Source organism: Cupressus sempervirens, chromosome 3 (assembly GCF_028749045.1).
Source record: "Cupressus sempervirens isolate cs-2001-9-10 chromosome 3, ASM2874904v1, whole genome shotgun sequence".
NCBI classification, from domain to species: domain Eukaryota; kingdom Viridiplantae; phylum Streptophyta; class Pinopsida; order Cupressales; family Cupressaceae; genus Cupressus; species Cupressus sempervirens.
The window spans coordinates 992019327-992034591 of record NC_143120.1 but is presented as its reverse complement, the minus strand read 5'-3'; the positions used below and the strand labels follow the sequence as shown (position 1 = coordinate 992034591).

The 15265-nt window shown below is 33.7% G+C and overlaps 1 pseudogene; it reads right to left on the bottom strand.

The window, feature by feature from the left end:
* Positions 1–527: 527 nt before the first annotated feature.
* Positions 528–15265, bottom strand: part of LOC149570086 (agamous-like MADS-box protein AGL66) — a 56534-nt pseudogene continuing 41796 nt past the window's right edge.

Here is a 15265-nt window from a genome sequence, read left to right as displayed (position 1 = left end):
TTGGAGGTAGAGGCATCCACGGGAGAAACTTTCCTTTTCACAAATTTTTGTGGGGATGCAGAAGCCAAAGCTTCTGGAGCTGTTTTATACACTACATTCCTAATTCCTATAGTAGTCTTCTCCCGTGTCTCCATTCCTTAACCTCTAGGCCCACTACTTTGAGGTTCCACAGGTTTTAATTTAATGAAATCCTCCCATGTTCCTAAGTGTCACCTAGTCAATTCCCTTTCAACTATGGCCCTAATTAAATAATGGTGGGACACTAACTAGACTTTCCCTTGTTGGACATAAGAAGCTTTTCTTTTAATAATATTATAGAGAAATCTTGGAAGATTCACAGGGTGATCACCATGTCGTAACCCACTTAAAATTTTAAAATGCATAGCATGCAGATAAGAGTATCTTCCTTCACAAGTAAAATATCTTATAATAAATTCAGCAAGACAAATAAATTGCAGAGGAAGAGACAACCGCAAAGTACCTTGCTTTTTATTTTCCTCCAGTCAAGGATCTCTATGCATTGAGAATTACTCTTTTCTTGCCCGCACATCCATGTTTTCTGTCCATCGCTCCCCATTTGTGGCTAACCCAGTGACTTCTTCAACCACTTCTTCTGTGAATTCTATATGAATTCCTTTCACAGTAGCATACCCATTCCTCAATGTGTTGCTGAAGCACAATTTCTTGGTCAAATTGCTTCAAACTAAGACAATACACCAACTAGTCTCATTGTTGAAATAAATTGCATGTTGTGGGATCCGCCAACAAAACTCTATGATCTGCTAGTTCATGCCATTGAGGCTCTCCACCCATTTTAAAAAAAATTGAAAGGGATTGAAAATGACTGAAAAGTGGGGTGGAGATTGCTAGAGGGTTTCAACAATGGTTACAATGGCGTTTGAAAATGAAACAACAGTTTTTAAAACACACTTTTCTTCAGTACTACATGATGGCATTAACATAATGGGGGTGTTAATAAGAAGTTATGCGCTGATGAAATCATAAAATAATGATTGCACTTGCTTAATTACTTCACACATACAAAGGAAGTACAAAGTGATGCTAACTCATCCCTTAGATGATCTTACCCCGTACATTCTTTGTGCCAACATAAGATTTGCTTAGATTTTTCGTTTATGATTTTAGGTCACTTGATTTTCGTTTATGATTTTTTATGACTTTGATTTCCTCCCCCCCCCCCCCCCCCATCCTATCATGGACTGGGTCCCACCAGCCCTTAAAGATTGCAAGTTCCAAAAATCAAAATAACTATGCCTTTCTAAATAGATAATAAAATGAATGAATGGAGAGAAGTTAAGTGTCACCAATATGGAGTGTGATAGGAAGCGTGCTTGGAAGAATATTGTACCATATAATGATGATGGAATGGAGTGATAATGGGAAGACAAGAAGATGAGATGGAATGAAATGAAAAAGAAATGAATTCCACATAAATGCGACATTTTTATTATGAAGACATTGAAATAAATTTAAGGGGTTGCAGGCATCCGAGTGGAAGACTCAGACGTAGAGGCTACAGGAAGAAATGTTTCTGCTGTTTGGAATTATTGAAGAAATTCCTCCTGGGTGGCTGGTTTATGATATAGCTTCAAATGATGTCCATTAACGAAGAGTTTGAATTTGATTGGATCAATTGTAGATAGTTGAACTGCTCCATTATTAAAAATTGCAACAATTTCATATGGTCTAAGCCATTTGGCCTAAAAAAATTCTTGATGGTGTTGATAGCATGAATTATATAGGAGTACCCAATCACCAACTGAGAATTCTCTATCTTTAATAAATTTATCATGCCATTGTTTCCTCTATCTTTGTATCAATTTTGTGTTATGAAGAGCTGACTTGCATCATTCATCTAACTCATTAAGATGCAATATGAGGTCCTATTGTGCTATAGGAAGAGTGATATCAAGTTCTAAGGTTGTCCACAGAGTCTTGTGTTCAAACTCGATGGGCAGGATAGCTATTTTTCCATAGAGGAGCTCAAATGGGGTAAACCTAGTAGTGGATTTCCATGCTGTTCGATATGCCCATAAAGCTTCAGGAAGTTGAGCTGCCCAATCCTTCTTATGTAAGGACACTATTTTAGTGAGTATATTTTCCAACTCCCTGTTTGTCACTTCAAATTTTCCATTGGCTTGTGGATGGTATGGGAAAGATTTACCATATCAGATTTGGTACTCCTCCATAAGTGCAACTACTAGATTGGATGAAAAATGAGGCCCTTGATCAGACTGCAATTCTCTTGGAGCACCATCTCTAATAAATATACACTCGTACATGAACCTTGAAACATTGTTATCATGAGGGTGCTTCATAGGCTTTGCTTCTGCCCATTTAGTAACATAATTAGTCCATACCAAGATGTAACTCTTTCCTTCTGATGGTAGTTTAATAGGACCAACAAAGTCAATTCCTCATTTATCAAATGGTGCTACTACTATCTGTGGCTGTAGGGGCATTTCATCTGTCTCCATTGGTTGACCCATTCTTTGGCATTTGTCACATCTTTTTGTATATTGAACTGCACCTTTGTGAAGTGTGGGCCAATAATAACCTGTATTTAGAATCTTTAATACAGTCCTTTTGTTAGCAAAGTGACCACCACAAGGCTCATCATGACAGGCACGAAGAACATCATAAGTTTCATCTTCTTTGAGATGTCGACGTGTCACCTAATTTAGCTTAGTATAAAACATGAACCTTGAGATCCATGAGAAGTTAAACCTCTTTTCTGTGAACAACCATTTTTCCTTTGCAGAGAAGTATGGGGGTGTTCTTCTAGTGGATAGATAGTTGGTAATGTTAGCATACCAAGGATTTTGTGCTGATAGAAGGAAGAGATGCTCATTAGGAAAACTATCTTCTATGACTGTAGGACCCTCAGGTGTCTGAAGGTGAGGGAAGAAATCAGCTACAAGATCTACCTTACCTAGTTTGTCAATAATGGTTATGTCAAATTATTGCATCAATAACAACCATCGAGCCAATCATCTAGAGATTGCTAGTTTATTCATCATATATTTGATAGTAGAGTGGTCTGTGTGTACAAATATTTGATATCCTATAATATAATGTCTAAACTTATTTAGAGCATAAATTACAACATGTAGCTCTTTCTCTATTATAGTATAGTTATATTCGGCTCCCTGAAGATTTTTACTAATGTAATATATTGCATGTTCTATTGAATCTAGCTATTGACCAAGCATTGCTCCAATGGCATGATCTGAGGCATCAATATGTATGTGGAAAGGTAACTCCCAATTTAGTCCTTGGAGGACTGGTGCAATCAAAAGGAATTCTTTAAATTGCATGAAAGCCTTTGTACAATCAGAATCCCATACAAACTCAACATCCTTTCGCAGCAACTTGTATAGAGGGGCTACAATTTGATTGAAGTCTTTAATAAAGTGCCAATAATACCCTGCATGCCATAGAAAACTCCTGACTTCCTTTAGTTTGGTTGGTATAGACAATGTATGGATAACTTCTATCTTTTTTGGATCCACTTCAATCCCTTTGGGAGAAATAAAGTGCCCCAACAAAACTCCTTCTTGCATCATTATGAAACACTTTTCACTATTTAAGACAAGTTATAGTCTTTACATCTTTGTAGGACTTGATCCAAATTTTCTTTGGCTCCCTCAAAGGTCTTCCCATATGTAGTGAAGTCATCCATGTATACCTATAAATAGTTAACAGATATATTAGAGAAAATACTAATAACAACTCTTTGGAAGGTTGCAGGTGCATTGAACAAACCAAATGGTAGGACAGAATAAGCAAATGTTCCCCACAGGCATGTGAATGTAGTCTTGTCCTAATCCTCAGGTCCTATCTGAATCTAGTTATAGCCACTAAACCCATCCAGGAATTAAATTAAATAGACCTCAAATAATCTAATAATCTAGTCTCCAAATTTAATCCTTTCATAAGTTAAGAAATTCAGTTAAATAATTGATTAATATTTAATGATGACAAGGATAATTACATTGTTCTAAGCATGTGGTATTATTCCTTGATTTTTTCAACATAGATTTGGCTTCAATACTTGTTTTCTAAGAATAAGTAGGAACAAGTAGGGCTGGTAATATCACTCAAATTTTTTGAGAAGGACTGACAAAGACTGTAAATTGCTTATCAGGTTATTCATCTGTATCACTTACTGACACTATTAATGACTTCTTGTTAAGTGGATTTTTGTTTATTAGATTTGTGAGCTACTGAAAAAACAACAAAGAAGGGATGCCTACTAAGCATCTTAAGCTCTAGTCAGTTGGTTCATTTGGAGCAAATTACATATGGTTGATTTAGATCACTCTAGAGCACTCATATTCAGATAAGGATTACTGTCGACTTTCTTTGTAATAAATACTCATATGTGAAATTGGGGTATGCCCCTTTTATAGTATAACAATAAAGGACTAAGGTCTCGGGTGAGACTAGAGGTTTTCTTCTTTGTTCTTTCCTACTATTGCTTGTTTGAATAGAGAAACCTAAGCTATATCATTTTATTTAAAGTTAATCAAAGGCTTCGATCATTTACAGATAAAAAAACAAACAAAATTATATTAAATTATTAATAAATAATTATTAATCTAATAATAACATAATAAATAATAAATAATAATATTTACAATTTAATAAATAATAATTAAAACTATATTAATTAAATTAATTAATAATCATTTAAAAAATATTAAAATATTTATTAAATTATAAAATTTAATAAATATAAAACACTTAAATTGTTTTATTTTAAAAAACGAATGTTTATGGCTTGCCGACCTTAATGGCAACACTATCACAACAATAGGGTACTGCGTTGGCAGTACATACTGCTACCACAACAAGATTGTTGCGTGCAGTCCTTACAACAACCGTTGTGGGGAGAGAAAGGGGAGGGGAGGTGGGGGTAGTGGTCCACATCCTACCAAGTTATTAAAATTTTCTTTTTTTGGCTTTTATTTAAAAAAAACAAATAGAAAACCAGGCCCACTTAATCAATACGATTTTTATTTATGTTACATAAATTTATAATTATCACAGTAATTAATAATTACTGTGATATATGTATGTATGTATGTATGTATGTATGTATGCATGTATGTATGTATGTATATATAAAGATTTCCCCATATAGGTCTAATAGGAGAGAAACAAGTTATCAATCAAATCTATATATAACATTCTTGATTTCTTTTCAAAACCCTACTCATTTCAAAATGCAATTCTCTAAAAATTTACAAAATGAGGGTTTCTAATTCTCAATTCATATACAGATGATTCCAAAATGAAGAATAATGAAATTTGCAACAAGGGTTTCAACTCAATTTAAAATTTTGAAAACAGACCCACAACAAACACGAGGAAGATAGAGAAATCAAAGAATAAAAACTATTTTGCAAAACCCACAAGATCCTACTTGAATTTGATGCTAAAATAATGAAGGCATGGAGCTCACAAGCAATTTCCCCTTCTTCTGAAAACCTTCTTCTCGGAAATTGGCTCCTCCAAATCTATGTATTAAGAAATGAACTCTAATTTGCAAATAAAGAGTTTTCCCCCAAATTAGGGCTTCAATTTTGCAATCATGTGAAACACTTTTCCTTAATTATTTTATTATATTTTAATTTTCATGTGCAACCTTTTTACAAATTAATTAAAATATCTTTATTAAATCAATTTTTTTCATTTTTTTATTAATTCAAAGATGTTTTTAATAAAATATTTATTAACCTAACTAATAATAATATTTAGAGTTTATTATAGAAATGAAACTCCTAAATTTATTGTTATTAAATTAAATAAATATGGTTATGCCAAAATTAGAACTTTAATTATATCTTTAAATTTAATTTTTTAATTTAATTAATTTCTCAATTAATTAAATATAAATAAATATTGATTTTTCTTTATAAAATTTCTATTAAATTATCTTTTAATTTGATTTGATTATAACTGAAAATCACAACAAACTCACAAGACTAAATATGACAACTCAACTGAAGACAAAGAACATAATCAAACTCCAGGGTCAAAATCATGAATTCATGTCACTAAACGAATTCCAAAAGGTAAACAACTCAAATACTTATCCTACTTTCTTGAACAATTGGCTTAGGGTTATGATTTGGACTAATTATCTCCCCTCTTTTACCATTAAGATACTGCAATACAGTATCCTTTTCTGTCAAAGAACATAATCAAACTCCAGGGTCAAAATCATGAATTCATGTCACTAAACAAATTCCAAAAGGTAAATAACTCAGATACTTATCCTACTTTCTAGAAAAATTGTCTTAGGGTTATGATTTGGACTAATTATCTCCCCTCTTTTATGTGGTGCTTGCAATCTTCATAAACTTTGAGCATGTACATACACATATAGTCTAAACTAAACAGACAATGGTAGGAAGTGGTGCATTGTGTAGATCCTGACTAGCAGGTGACTATGACTCCCTCCCTCAACCACATCATAAATGTCACACATAAAGTAAAAGATACAAGTACATCATACACATGCAAATATGGGGCAAGTATCTATAAAAATGCATATAAATCATCCCTCTAACTAAAATCATGAAATAACTGAAATCACTATATGAACATACATGTATCATCATCAAAATAATCATGAACACATGAAATAACTAAGTAACTCAACACATATATCAATTGAATATGAAATACATTTAATCAAATATAGTAACCAAGTACCACTAATCATAAAACATAATCATAAATTTGGCTTAAAATAATCCGACAATGAAACATGAAAAGTCAACTAGGGGTAGGCATTACAAGTGTTGCCAGTTGTTGATGAGTTTTGTTGAGGATTCAAGGATATGGTATTATACTGGTAGATGCACCTCGTACCATCTTCTTTATCATAATTTTATCTAGGAACTACTTTAAGGTATATTTAAAATCAAATTCAACCTTGTCTTTGATTGTAAATTCAAAGGGGATGCCTTCTTTCCTAAGGTTGGATGTGCATTTTTTGATGACTTTAGCCAATGGATGATCTTTCACTTATAGAGTCATAATCACCCTAAAAAATATCATCATTCCTAATCTTATAGACGTGCCAAAGCATAAGAGGAGCAAAAATAGAGTATAAAATATTACATTATTTTTATCAATCCTAGGAATAAAACCAGATATCACTTGAAAAATAGAAATCAAATTTCCCACATAGACGTTAAGGACTTCCAAACCGCCTTCGCAAAGGGGGCAATAAAAGAAAACATGAAGAATAGATTCAAGGAGTTGACAAACTAATTGGGTAGAGGGTTCACCATCAAATTAAAGAAGGGAAGCCTGTGCAAGAGCATATGCCACATTAAACATTGAGTTTTGGGCTTGATGGGTAAGTTTCAGAGGTTACCAAGGATTCTAATCCAATTTTGATGGTCAAGGTAACAAGACCATTTGGAATTACAATGTTCAAGAATGATAGAGGAATCCAAGAGAAGGTTATATACATTTTTGGCCTTGGTGGAGCACAAGGGAGACCCATATGGCCATCTTAGTAGGGAGAGCTTATCATCCACCTTAGGAGATTGAGAGTACCACATAACTCTTTTAGGATGGAAAAGATCCTTTTGTGTGAGAGAGGTACATTATACATTGAAATCACTTCCTGCCAACTAATAAGATTACCTTTAGATATAATATCATTGAGATTATTAATAACATTTATGGACGATCTCTTTCTAGGACAATCTTGAAGAAGGACAAGGGGCTTATCATTTCATTTAAGATCCACAAAATAGATTTTTCCCCATATATTTTGTGATGATGATAAACCAAATCATTCCCAAATCTTAGATGTCTTACTTTCTCCAACCGCTTCCAAATAGCTTGAAATGTGTAAACCATTCCAAGATTTACCATCAATAGAAGCACCCCTTGATATGTTATTCTTAATTATAATTATACATGGTTCTTTTCCTTGGGTGGCCTTAGCAACCCATTTGATGGCAAGGGCAATGCCTTGCCATCTAAGGTCTTTTTGCTTAAGACACGCAACTCTTTTCTTCTAACACACTCGTCCCTTCTAACACCATACCTCTTCTTTCATTTTCCATTAGACCACAAAAAATTTCTTATAGCTTTTTGAACATAGTTAATATGGGCTTGGTTGAATAGCCAAGCAAAAGAATAATATATAGTATGATAAGACTTTTTGGCATACCTACAATCTCCCCACTAAACATAAGTACCCATTGTTCCATTAGTATTGTTTCTTATCAATCTTTGTCTTGACCAATTGCTACATTTATTAGGATGAACCAAGAATGAGATACCAAGGTATCTTACCTAGTACTTAGGGCTTCCCAAGAAATACCCAATTTGGGGACTACCCTCCTAAACTAACATGATAGACTTGGTTAATCAGACTTTACTACCAGAAGTGGAACAAAAGGTATGTATCTTGGCAACAAGATTTTCAATATTTTTTTTCTTCTGATAACCATATAAGAAAGTTTTTATCATTTTCAAATTTGATATTAGTTAGATCCTCTTGGTTGCGAAGCACAATCCCTTTGATATAAAGAATTATGTCTCAATATATATAATAGGTAATTTGTTACTTTAATAGACAATAACAAGGCTAATGGGCACCCTTGTCTAATAAATCTAGAGAGGCCAAAGGATTTGGATCTAGTACCATTTATCTTCATTGGGGTTATAGCATTGATTATGAGAAACATAACCATTTTGTTAAAAAATCAGGAAAGCCAAGCCCTACTAACATAATCATGATGTATTTCCATTCAATTTTTTCATATTCTTTTTTATAATCTACTAGAAACATACATACGTGTTGTCCCCAACTTCTAGTCCATTCCATGGCCTCCCAACAAGTAATTAAATTATCTAAAATGTATCTCCATTTAATAAAGATAGTTTGTGTGGAGTTGATTGCCTTGGGAATGATGTTTTCCAATCTTGGAGAGAGAGCTTTTGATAGAATCTTATGAAACATTAAGAAGGATAACATGCCTCCAATTCTTGATTAAGGCTTTATCACCATCTTTTGAAATTAGTTGGATAAGTTTCAAGTTAATTGCAAAGCCTAGGGATCCATTATCTATGACTTCCTCATAAAGTATCAATAGATCTTGCCAAATCCACTCAATATTAGTCTTGTAGAAACCAATTAGAAACCCATCAAGCCTGGGTAACTTCTCATCACTCATCTTCATGATTGCATTAATAATTTCCTCTTTCAATATCAGTTGTTCAAGCATATATTTTTCTTCTTCATTAAGTTTCTTAGGCATATAGTGCAGGAGCACCAAGATCAAAGTCAAGAACTATGGAGTGCATGAGAAATTGATTAGTTAATGTGTTTAGAACAGGAATGTTTTCAGTTGTGGGAAGTTAGTAATTAGTGGAGTTAGTTATTCAATTTTTCAAAGCTATAAATAATGTAAGGCAATCCGATAAGGGACAAGGGGAGATAGGAGTAATGGTACAACAAAAGAGGATAGTGGATGGTGTCTCGATAGAGGAGAGCCAAAATGTAACAAAAAGTTGAATTAATGAAATATGATATGTTTGGGAATTGATGTTCCCGCTGGCTGTCAGGCATAGTCATATTGTCTTGGTAATTATGCAGTGTTTGAATATGTTTGATTGGGCTTTATTTACCCTTCTACTATATGCTCTGCATTAGATTGGTATCAAAGCTTGAAGATCTTGATTGTGTGGATAGAGCACCGATAGAGGCAATCCACGCTAGGACCTTGGAGATTTGGTATTTTTTTTATGAGTTTTTTGGTTCTAGGTGCTTATCCATCTTGCTGCATATGAAGGTTGGAATGATGGGTAGACAAGAGAAGGTCTATCATAACCATTCTCCAATGGAGGTCAAGTTGGGTAGAAGGTGCAATGTGAAGAGAGAAGCATCTTCCAGGATCTACTATTGGGTAAGATGAATGGTCAAGGGCCAAGGATTGGTCTAGTTGATTTCCAATAGACTAGGGAGAGAGGCAAAGAGGAGGAATCCTAGGTGAGGCATAGGGGAGAGTTTTTTGTGGTGAGTTTGAAGGAGCAATGATAAAGGTGGATCTCTGACTGATAAGGCATCATGGAGTTGTAGCCATTAATGCTCCAGTGATAGGAATATTTGAAAAGAAGATTTTAGGGATAGTCCTATGTCCTTAAGAGAAATGATGATGGTGATAAAGGCATGAAGAAGCAAAGGCAAATGAAGGTGAAGATGAGGATTTTGATCTAATATTTTTTTCCTTGCATGCTATTGATTCCATGTTTCCAAGGGACCTGGAAACTTTTCAAGGTTGGGAGTATGGTGCAGAGGCACCTAAATTTCAAGAGAACAAATAGGTTTGTAGTCATTAAGTCATATGTTGAAATAATGTGATCCGTTTATTATATATTTGAGTATTTTGAGTCAAGATATATAGGCTAGAGAAGCCATTTGTAATAAGTTGTCAAAGTTGTAAAGAGGAGGTCTTAATATGAAAAATAATGTCAAAATATTTATTTCATAGGTGAATGGATCTATTGACATCCATATAAATTCATTTGAGTAATCATGTTGGTCTAGGTTGGGTTTGTATGAAAGTTGATATGTAAAAATGCATAAAGTGCATAAAATGTTGTCAAAAATGCAAAAGGGTTAAAAGAATGTAATATGTTGGTTTAAAGGGTGGTTTGGAAGTTATAACCAACCAAAAAATATTTAAAAATATATGTATGGTTGAACCAAAGAATAAATTAAAGGAAGAGATACATTTTGAAACACAATTGGTAATATCTTGTGTTGTTATTTTGATTGGTTTTTCAATTTTAGTGTTGGTTCTAGGTCCTGTACAGCCATGTACAACCTGAAACCCATGAAAATATTTTATATTGGGATAGAGAAGTGAATAAAATTTCTTTTGGATTTTTTTTGGATTTATTTTATTTAGAAATGAAGAAGTTATGTAGGTTTTAGAAAAGCTTGTAAATTGCAGATTTGAGGATGCCCAACTATAGTCAAATTGAAACGTTTGGAATGATCACATTTGAATGAATAAGAAAGTTTATTTATATTAATTGGAAATATATGTGAATCAAGGTTTATTTAAAATTGGTTTGAGTTATTTTCATTCAAATTTGTGTAAGTTATGTTCATTTTGATGAAGACTGGTTTTTATAGATCTCCACTGAAGTTACAAGACACAATTGGTCCTTGTAGAATGATTTATGAATTGTAAGAATTAATGGCTTATATATTATAAGACTAGACTCATATAATGTTGAGTGTAAATTGATTTTATGTAATTTGGAATCATCTTGAGAATGTTATTTGATTCCCTAGGAAGGGTTACTAGTTTTATTTCTAGTTTATGACAGAGAAAATGGGTCTAAGTATACAGACTATAAACTTCAATAGATTTATTAATTGTGGCTCATCTTTGGATATGTTTTATTATTTCTAATTTGGAACAACTATACTAAATTTTTTTTTCAAGAAAATAATTAGAACTGAAGTTATGAATAATGGAATCAGATATAGAAATCAAGATATGTGAATGGAGAAAGGTTGATATTTTTATGTTGGAAAATGTTTTGTTTTACCCTGTAAGATGCCTCTAATTATGCAGCTTATTTAATATATTTGAAAGGGATTAGAATGTATCCCACTAATTGGTTGATTTGTATGATGCTCTGCATCAGATTGGTATAAGAGCACAATAAAAGATCTGGTTTGGGGTGAAGATCTGAGATTTTGATGACCGGGAGTCCTTTGTTGATGCTTTGAGTTGAATCATCCTCCAAGAGTGTTCCAAGTGGTGATTCCAAGTCAAATAGATCTTGGTTGAAGGTTTTTTCTGAGGAAGCTATTTGAAGAAGGTTGGTAGCAAGTCATCATGGTAGATAGTGATGGTACAAGGTACATTCAGATGTCATCCATATTCAAGACACAATGCAAATATAGGGGTAAGGTATGCAGGGTTGTTGTTTCTAGTGGTACTCTCACTAATCTTGTTTCAGGAAATATGATTTCTAAGTTGAATATTGAGAAGATAGCACATAGTACACCTTATAAAATTTATGGAATGAATAATGATCGATAGGTTGATGTCAAAGAACAATAATATATTTCTTTTAGTATTGGTCCATATGTTGATAAAATATTATGTGATACTATACCTTTGGATGATTGTCATATGATTTTGGGTAGGACATGGAAAGTTGATTTCAAAGCCACACATTTTGGTTGGAAAAATGAATATGTTATTAACAATGATGGAAAGAAGTTTGTGATGAGTTCACTGCAAGATGATAAGGCTACATGGGGAATGTCAAGGACATGGTTGATGGGAAAAAGAGAGTTCCTAAGGTGTAAGGAACATGAAGGTGAAGAGAAAATGCTGAGGAAGAGTGATGGTACTTTGGAGCATGAAGACATTGAGAATGCTGATACAAAGGTATGTGGTCCATCTAAGGGACAAGAAGAAAGATTGCAGTAGATAGGTTACATGGAGATGAGGGAATCTCATAATAAAGAGGTTCTAAGATGCAAGAAAGTAGTAAAGAATACTATTTCTGAGGAAGACAAAGAAGAAGAAGTAAAGTTTGATGCTGAAAAAATGATACTAGTTGGTACAATTCTATGTCCATTAAAGTTTGGGGAGAATGGTAAGGTAGTCACCAAGAGGAAGGTGAATGGACAATGAGCATGGCTAAATGATGATGATAAGTTACTGACAGGGGCAAAGGTGTATAAACATGAAGTATCTGAATATGAGAACAACATAAAGATGAAGAGTCATGAGGAAATTAGTCCAAGCATGTGTATAGGGGCAGCCTGTACTAGTATGAAGATATTACTATGTTTTTTGGTACTAAGTTTTTTTGTGTTGAAGGTATATCCAACTATGGTACAAATTTATGGCATGATAAATTTGACAAGGTTGTGTCAAAGCCCAATAATGGCAGGGCTATGTTATGTCCTTTTCTTTATACTAATCTGGTCAATAACTCCAAAGCACAAGAAGAAGAAATGAAGGTGTAGAAGGAGAGTACAGGGCACATACTTCCAAAAGGTTTATGAAAACATGGATAATCAGTGTGGACATCAAGAATTAAGCATGGAGAAGCATGTCAAGGAAGAAAGTATAGTCACAAGATATTCACGAAAATAAGCAAGGATGGAGCATCAAGGAGATGAGTACAAATGTGTCAAAGATATGAGAAGACATGGAACTACATTTGATAAAGTTTTTTTGACAGAGCTTTCCAAGAAGACTTGGAACAATTTCAAAGTCGGAGAGTATGGTGTAGGAGCACCAAGATCAAAGTTAAGAACTATGGAGTGCACGATAAATTGATTTTATGAAAATTTGAATGTAAGTCTAAGTGGTCTAAGTATCATTGATATTTAGAAAGGTTTGAATAAACCATGATAACTTTATAGTTTAGTTAATGTGTTTAGAACAGGAATGTTTCCAGTTGTGGGAAGTCAATAATTAGTGGAGTTAGTTATTAAGTTTTTGCAAAGCTATAAATAATGTAAGGAAATCCGATAATGGACAATGGGAGACATGAGTAATGGTAGAATAGAAGAGGATAGTGGATGGTGTCTCAATAGAGGATAGCCAAGATGTAACAACAAGTTGAATTAATGAAATATCATATGTTTGGGAATTGTTGTTTTCACTAGCCGTCAGGCACAGTCATATTGTCTTGGTAATTATGCAGTGTTTGAATATATTTGACTGGGCTTTATTTACCCTTTTGTTGTGCGCTCTGCATTAGGATAAGACTTTTGATTCTGTCCCACTTGCTATTCATAGAATCATCCACCTCTTCTAAGGTGAAAATGTTAGAGTAATAGTTGGCAAAAGCTTGAAGAATATCTCCTTCATCATAGATATCCTTACCATCCTCACAAATATGGTCTATCTCTTCTGTGGCTTCTTTCAAATTCAATAGCTAGAAATATTATCTTGTCCCCTTATCAACATGTTCTAATAAATTAATTCTAGTCCTCATTTTAGCTCCCTAAATCTTAGAATGTGTTATCTTTCTTAATGAATCTATGGCAATGGTCAGAGTGTCTAGAGTATCATGGTTATGTGGTTTTGCCTAAATTAAGTAATTTTTTTAGCTTCAATTAGAGATTTGTGAATGGTACATTCTTTGAATCTAGAGTCTTTAGCTTTCTTCTTCCCCATAATTTAGAAGAGCCTTTTCTAGCTTTTAGTCACAGTCTCCCATCTTTGGATATCACCCGTGTTTGACAATATTATGGTTATACGATCCGATTACCAAGACAATAGTCCTAGTATCTTCATCTTTAAGGAGAGAAGTATTAAGGGAAAAGCCATCAGATTTGTGAGGGATGACTTGGTTCTGATTAAACAAAAAGATTGATGCTACTATGTGATGGTGATCAAAGAGAGTGTAATGGAATACTTGTACACAATCACCTTCTTCAAGAGAGTGTAAGGGAAGACTTGTACACAATCCCCTTCTTCATTCTTTCTAAAGCTGAAAGTATTCCTACATGCATAGAATCTATCTAGTCTACAATATATCCTCCTCCCACCCTTTAGGAATCTAGAGCACATGTGCTAAATGCCTTTATGTCCATTCTTGTTATCGGTCAAAGGGTCAAAGAGATTATACTTACCACCCATCTTAGTCCAAAATTTTTTTTTTCTTGTTTCAAATCAAATTTGGAACATCCTAATTTGTCTTGTTGTCTTTATACCATATTGGGATCCCCAATAAACTCCCAAGGAATGTCTTTTAGTTGGCACATCCAATTCCAAAGGGTGCTTCTATCATTATGGTCCTTGGGAGGACAGGAAAATCAAACTCTTTTGTCTTTACCATCTAGGTTCAAGATAACTCACAAAATTATGTTGCAAGGAGAGGAGCCCTAATAATAGATGCATTTGTGCCACCTGTGACCAATTAGAATGGTAGTCCTTGCAAGGTAACTTGCAACCAAAAATATAATTGCTTTCAAATAACACATAATAGGTTTGAAATAAATATGTAATTAAAATCCATGTGAAAGAGACTAGAAAACATACCCACAAAAAATGTGACACAAGATATAACTTGGGAAACCCTCATTGAGGCAAAAAACCTAGCCTCCAAAAGCATTTATCACCATGTATTATTCAAAAAATCACCATTGCAATACAACCATGGAAGCCTTCAAAGCCATAGCCACAACCAAACAATCCATGTGAACAGTCATGAA